This window comes from Colletes latitarsis, unplaced genomic scaffold (genome assembly GCF_051014445.1).
Source record: "Colletes latitarsis isolate SP2378_abdomen unplaced genomic scaffold, iyColLati1 scaffold0007, whole genome shotgun sequence".
Lineage (NCBI taxonomy): Eukaryota > Metazoa > Arthropoda > Insecta > Hymenoptera > Colletidae > Colletes > Colletes latitarsis.
Genome location: NW_027488367.1, coordinates 2,822,300 through 2,839,544, shown reverse-complemented (window position 1 = coordinate 2,839,544; position 17,245 = coordinate 2,822,300).

Below are 17,245 nucleotides of genomic sequence, written 5' to 3'. Positions count from 1 at the left end.
CTGGTTTCGATCAATATTTTAGAGGATAACGCATGTTATGTCTAGGTTAGGCCTGTGATTTGCCCTCATCAGACTCATAATTTCGCATACCTCACATACTTGTTGAAAAGATCCTGGGTTTTTTTCTGCTTTGGATCACGTAGTAAAGTGGTACCACACTGAAACAGTCCACTAAACCTGGTTTCGATCAATTATTTTTGAGGATAGCGCATGTATGTCTAGGTTAGGCCTGTGATTTGCCCTCATCAGACTCATACTTTCGCATACTTCACATACTTGTTGAAAAGATCCTGGGTTTTTTTCTGCTTTGGATCACGTAGTAAAGTGGTACCACACTGAAACAGTCCACTAAACCTGGTTTCGATCAATTATTTTTGAGGATAGCGCATGTATGTCTAGGTTAGGCCTGTGATTTGCCCTCATCAGACTCATACTTTCGCATACTTCACATACTTGTTGAAAAGATCCTGGGTTTTTTTCTGCTTTGGATCACGTAGTAAAGTGGTACCACACTTTAACAGTCAATTAAACTTGGTTTCGATCTATATTTTAGAGGTTAACGCAAGTTAGGTCTGGGATAGGTCTGGGATTTGCCCTCATCAGGCTCATACTTTCGCATACTTCACATACCTGTTGAACAGATCCTGGGTTTTATCTGGTTTGGATCACGCAGTAATGTGGTACCACACTGAAACAGTCCACTAAACCTGGTTTCGGTCAATATTTTTGAGGATAACGCACGTTAGGTCTGGGTTAGGTCAAGGATTTGCCCTCATCAGTCCCATACTTTCGCATTCTTCACATACTTCTTGAACAGATCCTGGGTTTTTTCTGGTTTCGATCACGTAGTAATGTGGTACCACACTGAAACAGTCCACTAAACCTGGTTTCGATCAATATTTTAGAGGATAACGCATGTTATGTCTAGGTTAGGCCTGTGATTTGCCCTCATCAGGCTCATACTTTCGCATACTTCACATACCTGTTGAACAGATCCTGGGTTTTTTCTGCTTTGGATCACGTAGCAAAGTGGTACCACACTGAAACAGTCAATTAAACCTGGTTTCCATCAATATTTTAGAGGACAACGCAAGTTAGGTCTGGGATAGGTCTGGGATTTGCCCTCATCAGGGTCATACTTTCGCATATTCCACATACTTGTTGAACATATCCTGGGTTTTTTCTGGTTTGGATCACGCAGTAATGTGGTACCACACTGAAACAGTCCACTAAACCTGGTTTCGGTCAATATTTTTGAGGATAACACATGTTAGGTCTAGGTTAGGTCTGGGATTTGCTCTCGTCAGGCCCGTACTTTCGCATATTTCTCATTCTTGTTGGCCAGATCCTGGGTTTCCACTGGTTTGGACCACGTAGTAATGTGATGCCACACTGAAACAGTCAATTAATCCTGGTCTTGATAAATATTTTAGAGGATAACGCATGTTAGGTCTGGGTTAGTCCTGGGATTTGCCCTCATCAGGCTCATACTTTCGCGTTTTTCACATACTTGTTGAACAGATCCCTGGCTTTTTCTGGTTTGGATCACGTACTAATGTGGTACCACACTGAAACCGTCCATTAAACCTGGTTTCGATCAATATTTTAGAGGATAACGCATGTTAGGACTAGGTTTGGCCTGGGATCTGCCCTCATCAGGGTCATACTTTCGCAGTTTTAACATACATGTTGACCTGATCGATGGTTTTTTCTGTTTTGGATCACGTAGCAAAGTGGTACCACACTCAAACAGTAAATTAATCCTGGTTTCGTTAAATATTTTAGAGGACAACGCATGTTAGGTCTAGGTCAGGTCTGGGATTTGCTCTCGTCAGGCTCATACTTTCGCATATTTCTCATTCATGTTGACCAGATCCTGGGCTTCCACTGGTTTGGATCACGTAGTAACGAGATGCCACACTGAAACAGTCAATTAATCCTGGACTTGATAAATATTTTAGAGGATAACTTATGTTAGGTCTGGGTTAGGTCTAGGATTTGCCCTCATCAGGCTCATTCTTTCGCATATTTCTCATACTTGATGGCTAGATCCTGGACTTTTTCTGGATTGGATCACGTAGTAATGTGGTATCACACTGAAACAGTCAATTAATCCTGGTCTTGATAAATATTTTAGAGGATAACGCACGTTAGGTCTGGGATACGTCTGGGATTTGCCCTCATCAGGCTCATACTTCCGCGTTTTTCACATACTTGTTGAACAGACCCTGGGTTTTTTCTGGTTTCGATCACGTTGTAATGTAGTACCACACTGAAGCAAACCATTAAACCTGGTCTTGATAAATATTTTAGAGGATAACGCATGTTAGGTCTGGGTTAGTCCTGGGATTCGCCCTCATCAGGCTCATACTTTCGCGTTTTTCACATACTTGTTGAACAGATCCCTGGCTTTTTCTGGTTTGGATCACGTACCAATGTGGTACCACACTGAAACCGTCCATTAAACCTGGTTTCGATCAATATTTTAGAGGATAACGCATGTTAGGTCTAGGTTAGGTCTGGGATTTGCTCTCGTCAGGCTCATACTTTCGCCTATTTCTTACTCTTGTTGGCCAGATCCTGGGCTTCCACTGGTTTGTATCACGTAGTAATGTGGTACCACACTGAAACTGTCGATTAAACCTGGTGGCGATCAATATATTAGAGGATAACGCATGTTAGGTCTAGGTTAGGCCTGGGATTTTCACTCACCAGACTCATACTTTCGCATATTTCTCATACTTGTTGTACAGATGCTGGGTTTTTTCTGGTTGGGATCACGTAGTAATGTGGTACCACACTGAAACATTCAAGTAAACCTGGTCTTGATAAATATTTTAGAGGATGACGCATGTTTGGTCTAGGTTAGTCCTGGGATTTGCCCTCACCAGACTCATACGTCCGCGTTTTTCAGGGACTTGTTGAACAGATCCTGGGTTTTTTCTGCTTTGGGTCACGTAGCAAAGTGGTACCACACTGAAACAGTCATTTAAACCTGTTTTCGATCAATATTTTATAGGATAACGAAAGTTAGGTCTGGGATAGGTCTGGGATTTGCCCTCAACAGGGTCATACTTTCGCATTTTTCACATACTTGTTGAACAGATCCTGGTTTTTTCCTGGTTTGGATCACGCAGTAATGTGGTACCACACTGAAACAGTCCATTGAACCTGGTCTCGATCAATATTGAAGAGGATAACGCACGTTTTGTCTGGGATAGGTCTGGGATTTGCCCTCATCAGGCTCATACTTTCGCGTTTTTCACATACTTGTTGACCTGATCGATAGTTTTTTCTGCTTTGGATCACGTAGCAAAGTGGTACCACACTGAAACAGTCAACTATACCTGGTTTCGATCAATATTATATAGGATAACGCAAGTTAGGTCTGGGATAGGTCTGGGATTTGCCATGATCAGGGTCATATTTTCGCGTTTTTCACAATCTTGTTGAACAGATCTCTGGCTTTTTCTGGTTCGGATAACGTAGTAATGTGCTACCACACTGAAACGGTCGATTAAACCTGGTTTCGATCAATATTTTAGAGGATAACGCATGTTAGGTCTAGGTTAGGCCTGGGATTTTCACTCACCAGACTCATACTTTCGCATTCTTCACATACTTGTTGAACGGATCCTGGGTTATTTCTGGTTTGGATCACGTAGTAATGTGGTACCAGACTGATACATTCAATTAAACCTGGTCTTGATAAATATTTTAGAGGATAACGCATGTTAGGTCTGGGATAGGTCTGGGATTTGCCCTCATCAGGGTCATACATTCGTATTTTTCACATACTTGTTGAACAAATCCTGGGTTTTTTCTGCTTTGGGTCACGTAGTAAGGTGGTACCACACTAAAACAGTCAATTAAACCTGGTTTCGATCAATATTTTAGAGGATAACGCAAGTTATGTCTGGGATAGGTCTGGGATTTGCCATCATCAGGCTCATACTTTCGCGTTTTGCACATACTTGTTGAACAGATCCTGGGTTTTTTCTGGTTTGGATCACGTAGTAATGTGGTACCAAACTGAAACAGTCAATTAAACCTGGTTTCGATCAATATTTTAGAGGATAACGCAAGTTATGTCTGGGATAGGTCTGGGATTTGCCATCATCAGGCTCATACTTTCGCGTTTTTCACATACTTGTTGAACAGATCCTGGGTTTTTTCTGGTTTGGATCACGTAGTAATGTGGTACCAAACTGAAACAGTCAATTAAACCTGGTTTCGATCAATATTTTAGAGGATAACGCAAGTTAGGTCTGGGATAGGTCTGGGATTTGCCCTCATCAGGGTCATACATTCGTATTTTTCACATACTTGTTGAACAAATCCTGGGTTTTTTCTGCTTTGGGTCACGTAGTAAGGTGGTACCACACTAAAACAGTCAATTAAACCTGGTTTCGATCAATATTTTAGAGGATAACGCACGTTTTGTCTGGGATAGGTCTGGGATTTGCCCTCATCAGGCTCATACTTTCGCGTTTTTCACATACTTGTTGACCTGATCGATAGTTTTTTCTGCTTTGGGTCACGTAGCAAAGTGGTACCACACTGAAACAGTCATTTAAACCTGTTTTCGATCAATATTTTATAGGATAACGAAAGTTAGGTCTGGGATAGGCCTGGGATTTTCACTCACCAGACTCATACTTTCGCATTCTTCACATACTTGTTGAACGGATCCTGGGTTATTTCTGGTTTGGATCACGTAGTAACGTGGTACCACACTGAAACATTCAAGTAAACCTGGTCTTGATAAATATTTTAGAGGATGACGCATGTTTGGTCTAGGTTAGGCCTGGGATTTGCCGTCATCAGGGTCATACATTCGCAGTTTGAACATACATGTTGACCTGATCGAGGGTTTTTTCTACTTTGGATCACGTCGTAAAGTGGTAACACACTGAAACAGTCAATTAAACCCGGTTTCGATCAATATTTTAGAGTATAACGCAAGTTATGTCTGGGATAGGTCTGGGATTTGCCCTGATCGGGGTCATACTTTCGCATTTTTCACATACTTGTTGAACAGATCCCTGGCTTTTTCTGGTTTAGATCACGTAGTAATATGGTACCACACTGAAACAGTCCATTAAACCTGGTTTCGATCAAGATTTTAAAAGATAACGCATGTTAGGTCTAGGTTAGGCCTGGGATTTGCCATATTCAGGGTCATACTTTCGCAGTTTGAACATACATGTTGACCTGATCGAGGGTTTTTTCTACTTTGGATCACGTCGTAAAGTGGTAACACACTGAAACAGTCAATTAAACCCGGTTTCGATCAATATTTTAGAGGATAACGCAAGTTATGTCTGGGATAGGTCTGGGATTTGCCCTCATCAGGGTCATACTTTCTCATTTTTCACATACTTGTTGAACAGATCCCTGGCTTTTTCTGGTTTGGATCACGTTGTAATGTGTTACCTCACTGAAACAGTCGATTAAACATGGTTTCGATCAATATTTTAGAGGATAACGCAAGTTATGTCTGGGATAGGTCTGGGATTTGCCCTCATCAGGGTCATACATTCGCGTTTTTCACATACTTGTTGATCGGATCCTGGGTTTTTTCTGGTTTGGATCACGTAGTAATGTGGTACCATACTGAAACAGTCCATTAAACCTGGTCTTGATAAATATTTTAGAGGATAACGCATGTTAGGTCTGGGATACGTCTGGGATTTGCCCTCATCAGGCTCATACTTTCGCGTTTTTCACATACTTGTTGAACAGATCGTGGGTTTTTTCTGGTTTGGATCACGTAGTAATGTGGTACGACACTGAAACAGTCCATTAAACCTAGTTTCGATCAATATTTTAGAGGATAACGCATGTTCGGTTTGGGTTAGGCCTGGGATTTGCCCTCATCAGGGTCATACATTCGCGTTTTTCACATACATGTTGAACGGATCCTGGGTCTTTTCTGGTTTGGATCACGTAGTAATGTGGTACCACTCTGAAACAGTCCATTAAACCTGGATTCGATCCAGATTTTAGAGGATAACGCATGTTAGATCTAGGTTAGGCCTGGGATTTGCCCTAATCAGGGTCATACTTTCGCAGTTTTAACATACATGTTGACCTGATCGAGGGTTTTTTCTACTTTGGATCACGTAGTAAAGTGGTACCAAACTGAAACAGTCAATTAAACCTGGTTTCGATCAATATTTTAGAGGATAACGCACGTTAGGTCTGGGATAGGTCTGGGATTTGCCATCATCAGGCTCATACTTTCGCGTTTTTCACATACTTGTTGAACTGATACTGGGTTTTTTCTGGTTTAGATCACGTAGTAATGTCGTACCACACTGAAACAGTCCATTAAACCTGGATTCGATCCAGATTTTAGAGGATAACGCATGTTAGATCTAGGTTAGGCCTGGGATGTGCCCTAATCAGGGTCATACTTTCGCAGTTTTAACATACATGTTGACCTGATCGAGGGTTTTTTCTACTTTGGATCACGTAGTAAAGTGGTTCCAAACTGAAACAGTCAATTAAACCTGGTTTCGATCAATATTTTAGAGGATAACTCAAGTTAGGTCTGGGATAGGTCTGGGATTTGCCCTCATCAGGGTCATACATTCGCGTTTTTCACATACTTGTTGATCGGATCCTGGGTTTTCTCTGGTTTGGATCACGTAGTAATGTGGTACCATACTGAAACAGTCCACTAAACCTGGTCTTGATAAATATTTTAGAGGATAACGCGTGTTAGGTCTGGGATACGTCTGGGATTTGCCCTCATCAGTCTCATACTTTCGCATTCTTCACATACTTCTTGAACAGATCCTGGGTTTTTTCTGGTTTCGATCGCGTAGTAATGTGGTACCACACAGAAGCAGACCATTAAACCTGGTTTCGATCAATATTTTAGAGGATAACGCATGTTAGGTCTAGGTTAGGCCTGGGATTTGCCCTCATCAGGGTCATACAATCGCATTTTTCACATACTTGTTGAACAGGTCCTGGGTTTTTTTCTGGTTCGGATCACGTAGTAATGTGCTACCACACTGAAACTGTCGATTAAACCTGGTTTCGATCAATATTTTTGAGGATAACGCATGTTAGGTCTAGGTTAGTCCTGGGATTTTCACTCACCAGACTCATACTTTCGCATTCTTCACATACCTGTTGAACAGGTCCTGGGTTTTTTTCTGGTTCGGATCACGTAGTAATGTGCTACCACACTGAAACTGTCGATTAAACCTGGTTTCGATCAATATTTTTGAGGATAACGCATGTTAGGTCTAGGTTAGTCCTGGGATTTTCACTCACCAGACTCATACTTTCGCATTCTTCACATACCTGTTCAACGGATCCTGGGTTTTTTCTGGTTGGGATCACGTAGTAATGTGGTACCACACTGAAACATTCAAGTAAACCTGGCCTTGATAAATATTGTAGAGGATGACGCATGTTAGGTCTAGGTTAGGCCTGGGATTTGCCCTCATCAGGGTCATACATTCGCAGTGTTAACGTACATGTTGACCTGATCGAGGGTTTTTTCTAATTTGGATCACGTAGTAATGTGGTACCACACTGAAACGGTCCATTAAACCTGGTTACGATCAAGATTTTAAAGGATAACGCATGTTAGGTCTAGGTTAGGCCTGGGATTTGCCCTAATCAGGGTCATACTTTCGCAGTTTGAACATACATGTTGACCTGATCGAGGGTTTTTTCTACTTTGGATCACGTCGTAAAGTGGTAACACACTGAAACAGTCAATTAAACCCGGTTTCGATCAATATTTTAGAGGATAACGCAAGTTAGGTCTGGGATAGGTCTGGGATTTGCCCTCATCAGGGTCATACATTCGCGTTTTTCACATACTTGTTGAACAGATCCTCGGTTTTTTCTGGTTTGGATCACGTATAATGTGGTACCACACTGAAACTGTCATTTAAGCCTGGTTTCCAACAATATTTTAGAGGACAACGCAAGTTAGGTCTAGGTTAGGTTTAGGATTTGCACTCATCAGTCTCATACTTTCGCATTCTTCACATACTTCTTGAACAGATCCTGGGCTTTATCTGGTTTCGATCGCGTAGTAATGTGATACCACACTGAAGCAGACAATTAAACCTGGTTTCGATCAATATTTTAGAGGATAACGCATTTTTGGTCTAGGTTAGGCCTGGGATTTGCCCTCATCAGGGTCATACAATCGCAGTTTTAACATACATGTTGACCTGATCGAGGGTTTTTTCTGCTTTGGATCAGGTAGTAAAGAGGTACCACACTAAAACAGTCAATTAAACCTGGTTTGGATCAATATATTAGAGGACAACGCAAGTTATGTCTGGGATAGGTCTGGGATTTGCCCTCATCAGTCTCATACTTTCGTGTTTTCCACATACTTGTTGATCGGATCCTGGGTTTTTTCTGGTTTGGATCACGTAGTAATGTGGTACCACACTGAAACAGTCCATTAAACCTGGTTTCGATCAAGATTTTAAAGGATAACGCATGTTAGGTCTAGGTTAGTCCTGGGATTTTCACTCACCAGACTCATACTTTCGCATTCTTCACATACCTGTTCAACGGATCCTGGGTTTTTTGTGGTTGGGATCACGTAGTAATGTGGTACCACACTGAAACATTCAAGTAAACCTGGTCTTGATAAATATTGTAGAGGATGACGCATGTTAGGTCTGGGATAGGTCTGGGATTTGCCATGATCAGTCTCATACATTCGCATTCTTCACATACTTCTTGAACAGATCCTGGGTTTTTTCTGGTTTCGATCACGTAGTAATGTGGTACCGCACTGAAGCAGACCATTAAACCTGGTTTCGATTATTATTTCAGAGGATAACACATGTTAGGTCTAGGTTAGGTCTGGGATTTGCCCTCATCAGGGTCATACTTTCGCAGTTTTAACATACATGTTGACCTGATCGATGGTTTTTTCTGCTTTGGATCACGTAGCAAAGTGGTACCACACTGAAACGGTAAATTAATCCTGGTCTTGAGAAATATTTTAGAGGATAACTTATGTTAGGTCTGGGTTAGGTTTAGGATTTGCCCTCATCAGGCTCATTCTTTCGCATATTTCTCATACTTGATGGCTAGATCCTGGACTTTTTCTGGATTGGATCACGTAGTAATGTGGTATCACACTGAAACAGTCCATTAAACCTGGTTTCGATCAATATTTTAGAGGATAACGCATGTTAGGTTTGGGTTAGGCCTGGGATTTGCCATCATCAGGGTCATACATTCGCAGTGTTAACATACATGTTGATCTGATCCAGAGTTTTTTCTGCTTTGGATCACGTAGTAATGTGGTACCACACTGAAACAGTCCACTAAACCTGGTTTCGATCAATGTTTTAGAGGATAACGCATGTTATGTCTAGGTTAGGTCTAAGATTTGCCCTCGTCAGGCTCATACTTTCCCATATTTCTCATACTTCATGGCTATATCCTGGGCTTTTTCTGGATTGGATCACGTAGTAATGTGGTATCACACTGAAACAGTCAATTAAACCTGGTTTCGATCATTATTTTAGAGGATAACGCAAGTTATGTCTGGGATAGGTCTGAGATTTGCCCTCATCAGGCTCATACTTTCGCGTTTTTCACATACTTGTTGAACAGATCCTAGGTTTTGTCTGGTTTGGATCACGCAGTATTGTGGTACCACACTGAAACAGTCCATTAAACCTGGTTTCGATCAATATTTTAGAGGATAACGCAAGTTATGTCTGGGATAGGTCTGGGATTTGCCCTCATAAGGCTCATACTTTCGCGTTTTTCACATACTTGTTGAACAGATCCTAGGTTTTGTCTGGTTTGGATCACGCAGTATTGTGGTACCACACTGAAACAGTCCAGTAAACCTGGTTTCGGTCAATATTTTTGTGGATGACGCATGTTATGTCTAGGTTAGGCCTGGGATTTGCCCTCATCAGACTCATACTTTCGCATAGTTCTCATACTTGATGGCTAGATCCTGGACTTTTTCTGGGTTGGATCACGTAGTAATGTGGTACCACCCTGAAACAGTCATTTAAACCTGGTTTCCATCAATATCTTAGAGGACAACGCAAGTTAGGTGTGGGATAGGTCTGGGATTTGCCCTCATCAGGCTCATACTTTCGCGTTTCACACATACTTGTTGAACAGATCCTGGACTTTTTCTGGATTGGATCACGTAGTAATGTGGTACCACCCTGAAACAGTCATTTAAACCTGGTTTCCATCAACATCTTAGAGGACAACGCAAGTTAGGTGAGGGATAGGTCTGGGATTTGCCCTCATCAGGCTCATACTTTCGCGTTTTACACATACTTGTTGAACAGATCCTGGGTTTTTAATAGTTTGGATAACGTGGTAATGTGGTACCACACTGAAACATTCAATTAAACCTGGTCTTGATAAATATTTTAGAGGATAACGCATGTTCGGTCTGGGTTAGTTCTAGGATTTGCCCTCGTCAGGCTCATACTTTCGCATATTTCTCATACTACATGACTATATCCTGGGCTCTTTCTGGATTGGATCACGTAGCAATGTGGTATCACACTGAAACGGTCAATTAAACCTGGTTTCGATCAATATTTTAGAGGATAACACAAGTTATGTCTGGGATAGTTCTGGGATTTGCCCTCATCAGGCTCATACTTTCGCGTTTTTCACATACTTGTTGAACAGATCCTGGGCTTTTTCTGGTTTGGATCACGTAGTAATGTGGTACCGCACTGAAGCAGACCATTAAACCTGGTTTCGATTATTATTTCAGAGGATAACACATGTTAGGTCTAGGTTAGGTCTGGGATTTGCCCTCATCAGGGTCATACTTTCGCAGTTTTAACATACATGTTGACCTGATCGATGGTTTTTTCTGCTTTGGATCACGTAGCAAAGTGGTACCACACTGAAACAGTAAATTAAACCTGGTTTCGATAAATATTTTAGAGGACAACGCATGTTAGGTCTAGGTCAGGTCTGGGATTTGCTCTCGTCAGGCTCATACTTTCGCATATTTCTCATTCTTGTTGACCATATCCTGGGCTTCCACTGGTTTGGATCATGTAGTAACGTGATGCCACACTGAAACAGTCAATTAATCCTGGTCTTGAGAAATATTTTAGAGGATAACTTATGTTAGGTCTGGGTTAGGTTTAGGATTTGCCCTCATCAGGCTCATTCTTTCGCGTATTTCTCATACTTGATGGCTAGATCCTGGACTTTTTCTGGATTGGATCACGTAGTAATGTGGTATCACACTGAAACAGTCAATTAAACCTGGTTTCGATCATTATTTTAGAGGATAACGCAAGTTATGTCTGGGATAGGTCTGAGATTTGCCCTCATCAGGCTCATACTTTCGCGTTTTTCACATACTTGTTGAACAGATCCTAGGTTTTGTCTGGTTTGGATCACGCAGTATTGTGGTACCACACTGAAACAGTCCATTAAACCTGGTTTCGATCAATATTTTAGAGGATAACGCAAGTTATGTCTGGGATAGGTCTGGGATTTGCCCTCATAAGGCTCATACTTTCGCGTTTTTCACATACTTGTTGAACAGATCCTAGGTTTTGTCTGGTTTGGATCACGCAGTATTGTGGTACCACACTGAAACAGTCCAGTAAACCTGGTTTCGGTCAATATTTTTGTGGATGACGCATGTTATGTCTAGGTTAGGCCTGGGATTTGCCCTCATCAGACTCATACTTTCGCATAGTTCTCATACTTGATGGCTAGATCCTGGACTTTTTCTGGGTTGGATCACGTAGTAATGTGGTACCACCCTGAAACAGTCATTTAAACCTGGTTTCCATCAATATCTTAGAGGACAACGCAAGTTAGGTGTGGGATAGGTCTGGGATTTGCCCTCATCAGGCTCATACTTTCGCGTTTCACACATACTTGTTGAACAGATCCTGGACTTTTTCTGGATTGGATCACGTAGTAATGTGGTACCACCCTGAAACAGTCATTTAAACCTGGTTTCCATCAACATCTTAGAGGACAACGCAAGTTAGGTGAGGGATAGGTCTGGGATTTGCCCTCATCAGGCTCATACTTTCGCGTTTTACACATACTTGTTGAACAGATCCTGGGTTTTTAATAGTTTGGATAACGTGGTAATGTGGTACCACACTGAAACATTCAATTAAACCTGGTCTTGATAAATATTTTAGAGGATAACGCATGTTCGGTCTGGGTTAGTTCTAGGATTTGCCCTCGTCAGGCTCATACTTTCGCATATTTCTCATACTACATGACTATATCCTGGGCTCTTTCTGGATTGGATCACGTAGCAATGTGGTATCACACTGAAACGGTCAATTAAACCTGGTTTCGATCAATATTTTAGAGGATAACACAAGTTATGTCTGGGATAGTTCTGGGATTTGCCCTCATCAGGCTCATACTTTCGCGTTTTTCACATACTTGTTGAACAGATCCTGGGCTTTTTCTGGTTTGGATCACGTAGTAATGTGGTACCGCACTGAAGCAGACCATTAAACCTGGTTTCGATTATTATTTCAGAGGATAACACATGTTAGGTCTAGGTTAGGTCTGGGATTTGCCCTCATCAGGGTCATACTTTCGCAGTTTTAACATACATGTTGACCTGATCGATGGTTTTTTCTGCTTTGGATCACGTAGCAAAGTGGTACCACACTGAAACAGTAAATTAAACCTGGTTTCGATAAATATTTTAGAGGACAACGCATGTTAGGTCTAGGTCAGGTCTGGGATTTGCTCTCGTCAGGCTCATACTTTCGCATATTTCTCATTCTTGTTGACCATATCCTGGGCTTCCACTGGTTTGGATCATGTAGTAACGTGATGCCACACTGAAACAGTCAATTAATCCTGGTCTTGAGAAATATTTTAGAGGATAACTTATGTTAGGTCTGGGTTAGGTTTAGGATTTGCCCTCATCAGGCTCATTCTTTCGCGTATTTCTCATACTTGATGGCTAGATCCTGGACTTTTTCTGGATTGGATCACGTAGTAATGTGGTATCACACTGAAACAGTCCATTAAACCTGGTTTCGATCAATATTTTAGAGGATAACGCATGTTAGGTTTGGGTTAGGTCTGGGATTTGCCCTCATCAGGATCATACATTCGCAGTTTCAACATACATGTTGATCTGATCCAGGGTTTTTTCTGCTTTGGATCACGTAATAAAGTGGTACCACACTAAAACAGTTAATTAAACCTGGTTTCGATCAATATTTTAGAGGATAACGCAAGTTATGTCTGGGATCGTGTCGACCGTCGCGCGGGAGTGGGGGCGGTCCCGGGAGAGCAGGAACCTGCTTGGGGCGATTTGAAGCGCCAGGCCCGGCAGTTCGTGGTGCTCGCGTGACAGGAGCGGTTGGCCCTGCCAACTGCGGGGCACCGGACAGTCGGGGCTGTTCGGCCACTCCTGTGTGAGTGGCTGGACAGAGGCCATGGAAGCCTTACTTACCGGATGGCACAGGTATTTTCCGGGCATGGTAGCTTCGGAAGATACCTGTGCCGGATAGGGAAGGAGCCGACGGCACGTTGCTGCCATTGTGACGCCGAGCAGGACACGGCTGATCATACCCTCCAGGTATGCCCAGCTTGGGAGGGGGAGCGACGTGTCCTGGTCGGCGTCATAGGGCGGGATGTCTCGCTGCCGGGTGAGGTGCGCGCCATGCTCGGCAGCGAGAGGAAGTGGAAGGCCGTGGCCTCCATCTGCAAGACCGTAATGCTGCAAAAGGAGGTCGCGGGAAGGGAGCGCGAGCTTCAGCGGCGCGCTGAGGCTCGCGCTCGTATGGTGGCGCGAGGGCGTCGCCTGGTCGCCAGGCGTCGCGGGCGGCGGCCTTTGCGCGGCGGATGACCCTGGCTGGGAGGCGGGCCCTGAGGGGAGCCTCCTCCCGCCAGGCGGCGATGGGTCGGACCGGGTGGGTCCGGCCCACGGGGAGGCACCCTCGGTGGCCTGGAGCGGCCATCAGCTCCCGGCCGCTGAGGGGTAGAAACGGGGTCGCAGGCGGTTGCGGGTTGGGGCTCGCAGCCCGCCACTAAATGCGGCCCCGGGACGGATGGCGGCGGGATGGAGTGGCCCCGTCCTGCCGCTATGAGACAGTGTGTCTACCGGGGGGACCGTTTGTCCCCCCGGGGATGGGCGCAAAGCACGGGCACGGGAAGGATACCGGAAGAATGCTTCGAGCGATTCCCCGTATCCTCCCAAATCGTGCGGAAGGGTCACCGTGGGGTTTTTAGTGGGTAGGTCCCGCGTCCTTCATTCTACGGGCGCGGGGAATCCCACACAACCCTCCCGCCTCTCCCCAAAGAGGTGGGAGGGAGTCTCTCGTAGATTTTCCCCACGACAAAAAAAAAAAAAAAAAAGTTATGTCTGGGATAGGTCTGGGATTTGCGCTCATCAGGCTCATACTTTCGCGTTTTTCACATACTTGTTCAACTGATACTGGGTTTTTTCTGGTTTAGATCACGTAGTAATGTCGTACCACACTGAAACAGTCCATTAAACCTGGATTCGATCCAGATTTAAGAGGATAACGCATGTTAGATCTAGGTTAGGCCTGGGATGTGCCCTAATCAGGGTCATACTTTCGCAGTTTTAACATACATGTTGACCTGATCGAGGGTTTTTTCTACTTTGGATCACGTAGTAAAGTGGTACCAAACTGAAACAGTCAATTAAACCTGGTTTCGATCAATATTTTAGAGGATAACGCACGTTAGGTCTGGGATAGGTCTGGGATTTGCCATCGTCAGGCTCATACTTTCGCGTTTTTCACATACTTGTTGAACTGATACTGGGTTTTTTCTGGTTTAGATCACGTAGTAATGTCGTACCACACTGAAACAGTCCATTAAACCTGGATTCGATCCAGATTTTAGAGGATAACGCATGTTAGATCTAGGTTAGGCCTGGGATGTGCCCTAATCAGGGTCATACTTTCGCAGTTTTAACATACATGTTGACCTGATCGAGGGTTTTTTCTACTTTGGATCACGTAGTAAAGTGGTACCAAACTGAAACTGTCGATTAAACCTGGTTTCGATCAATATTTTTGAGGATAACGCATGTTAGGTCTAGGTTAGTCCTGGGATTTTCACTCACCAGACTCATACTTTCGCATTCTTCACATACCTGTTCAACGGATCCTGGGTTTTTTCTGGTTGGGATCACGTAGTAATGTGGTACCACACTGAAACATTCAAGTAAACCTGGCCTTGATAAATATTGTAGAGGATGACGCATGTTAGGTCTAGGTTAGGCCTGGGATTTGCCCTCATCAGGGTCATACATTCGCAGTGTTAACGTACATGTTGACCTGATCGAGGGTTTTTTCTAATTTGGATCACGTAGTAATGTGGTACCACACTGAAACGGTCCATTAAACCTGGTTACGATCAAGATTTTAAAGGATAACGCATGTTAGGTCTAGGTTAGGCCTGGGATTTGCCCTAATCAGGGTCATACTTTCGCAGTTTGAACATACATGTTGACCTGATCGAGGGTTTTTTCTACTTTGGATCACGTCGTAAAGTGGTAACACACTGAAACAGTCAATTAAACCCGGTTTCGATCAATATTTTAGAGGATAACGCAAGTTAGGTCTGGGATAGGTCTGGGATTTGCCCTCATCAGGGTCATACATTCGCGTTTTTCACATACTTGTTGATCGGATCCTGGGTTTTTTCTGGTTTGGATCACGTAGTAATGTGGTACCATACTGAAACAGTCCATTAAACCTGGTCTTGATAAATATTTTAGAGGATAACGCGTGTTAGGTCTGGGATACGTCTGGGATTTGCCCTCATCAGGCTCATACTTTCGCGTTTTTCACATACTTGTTGAACAGATCCTGGGTTTTTTCTGGTTTGGATCACGTAGTAATGTGGTACGACACTGAAACAGTCCATTAAACCTAGTTTCGATCAATATTTTAGAGGATAACGCATGTTAGGTTTGGGTTAGGCCTGGGATTTGCCCTAATCAGGGTCATACTTTCGCAGTTTTAACATACATGTTGACCTGATCGAGGGTTTTTTCTACTTTGGCTCACGTAGTAAAGTGGTACCAAACTGAAACAGTCAATTAAACCTGGTTTCGATCAATATTTTAGAGGATAACGCAAGTTAGGTCTGGGATAGGTCTGGGATTTGCCCTTATCAGGGTCATACATTCGCATTTTTCACATACTTGTTGAACAGATCCTGGGTTTTTTCTGGTTTGGATCACGTAGTAATGTGGTACGACACTGAAACAGTCAATTAAACCCGGTTTCGATCAATATTTTAGAGGATAACGCAAGTTATGTCTGGGATTAGTCGGGGATTTGCCCTCATCCGGCTCATACTTTCGCGTTTTTCACATACTTATTGAACAGATCCTCGGTTTTTTCTGGTTTGGATCACGTAGTAATCAGGTACCACACTGAAACTGTCATTTAAGCCTGGATTCCAACAATATTTTAGAGGACAACGCAAGTTAGGTCTGGGATAGGTCTGGGACTTGCCCTCATCAGGGTCATACTTTCGCATTTTTCACATACTTGTTGAACAGATCCCTGGCTTCTTCTGGTTTGGATCACGTTGTAAAGTGTTACCTCACTGAAACAGTCGATTAAACCTGGATTCCATCAATATTTTAGAGGACAACGCAAGTTAGGTCTAGGTTAGTTTTAGGATTTGCACTCATCAGTCTCATACTTTCGCATTCTTCACATACTTCTTGAACAGATCCTGGGTTTTTTCTGGTTTCGATCGCGTAGTAATGTGGTACCACACAGAAGCAGACCATTAAACCTGGTTTCGATCAATATTTTAGAGGGTAACGCATGTTAGGTCTAGGTTAGGCCTGGGATTTGCCCTCATCAGGGTCATACAATCGCAGTTTTAACATACATGTTGACCTGATCGAGGGTTTTTTCTTGTTTCGATCACGTAGTAATGTGGTACCACACTGAAGCAGACCATTAAACCTGGTTTTGATTATTCTTTTAGAGGATAACACATGTTAGGTCTGGGATAGGTCTGGGATTTGCCCTCATCAGGGTCATACATTCGCATTTTTTACATACTTGTTGAACAGGTCCTGGGTTTTTTTCTGGTTCGGATCACGTAGTAATTTGCTACCACACTGAAACTGTCGATTAAACCTGGTTTCGATCAATATTTTTGAGGATAACGCATGTTAGGTCTAGGTTAGTCCTGGGATTTTCACTCACCAGACTCATACTTTCGCATTCTACACATACCT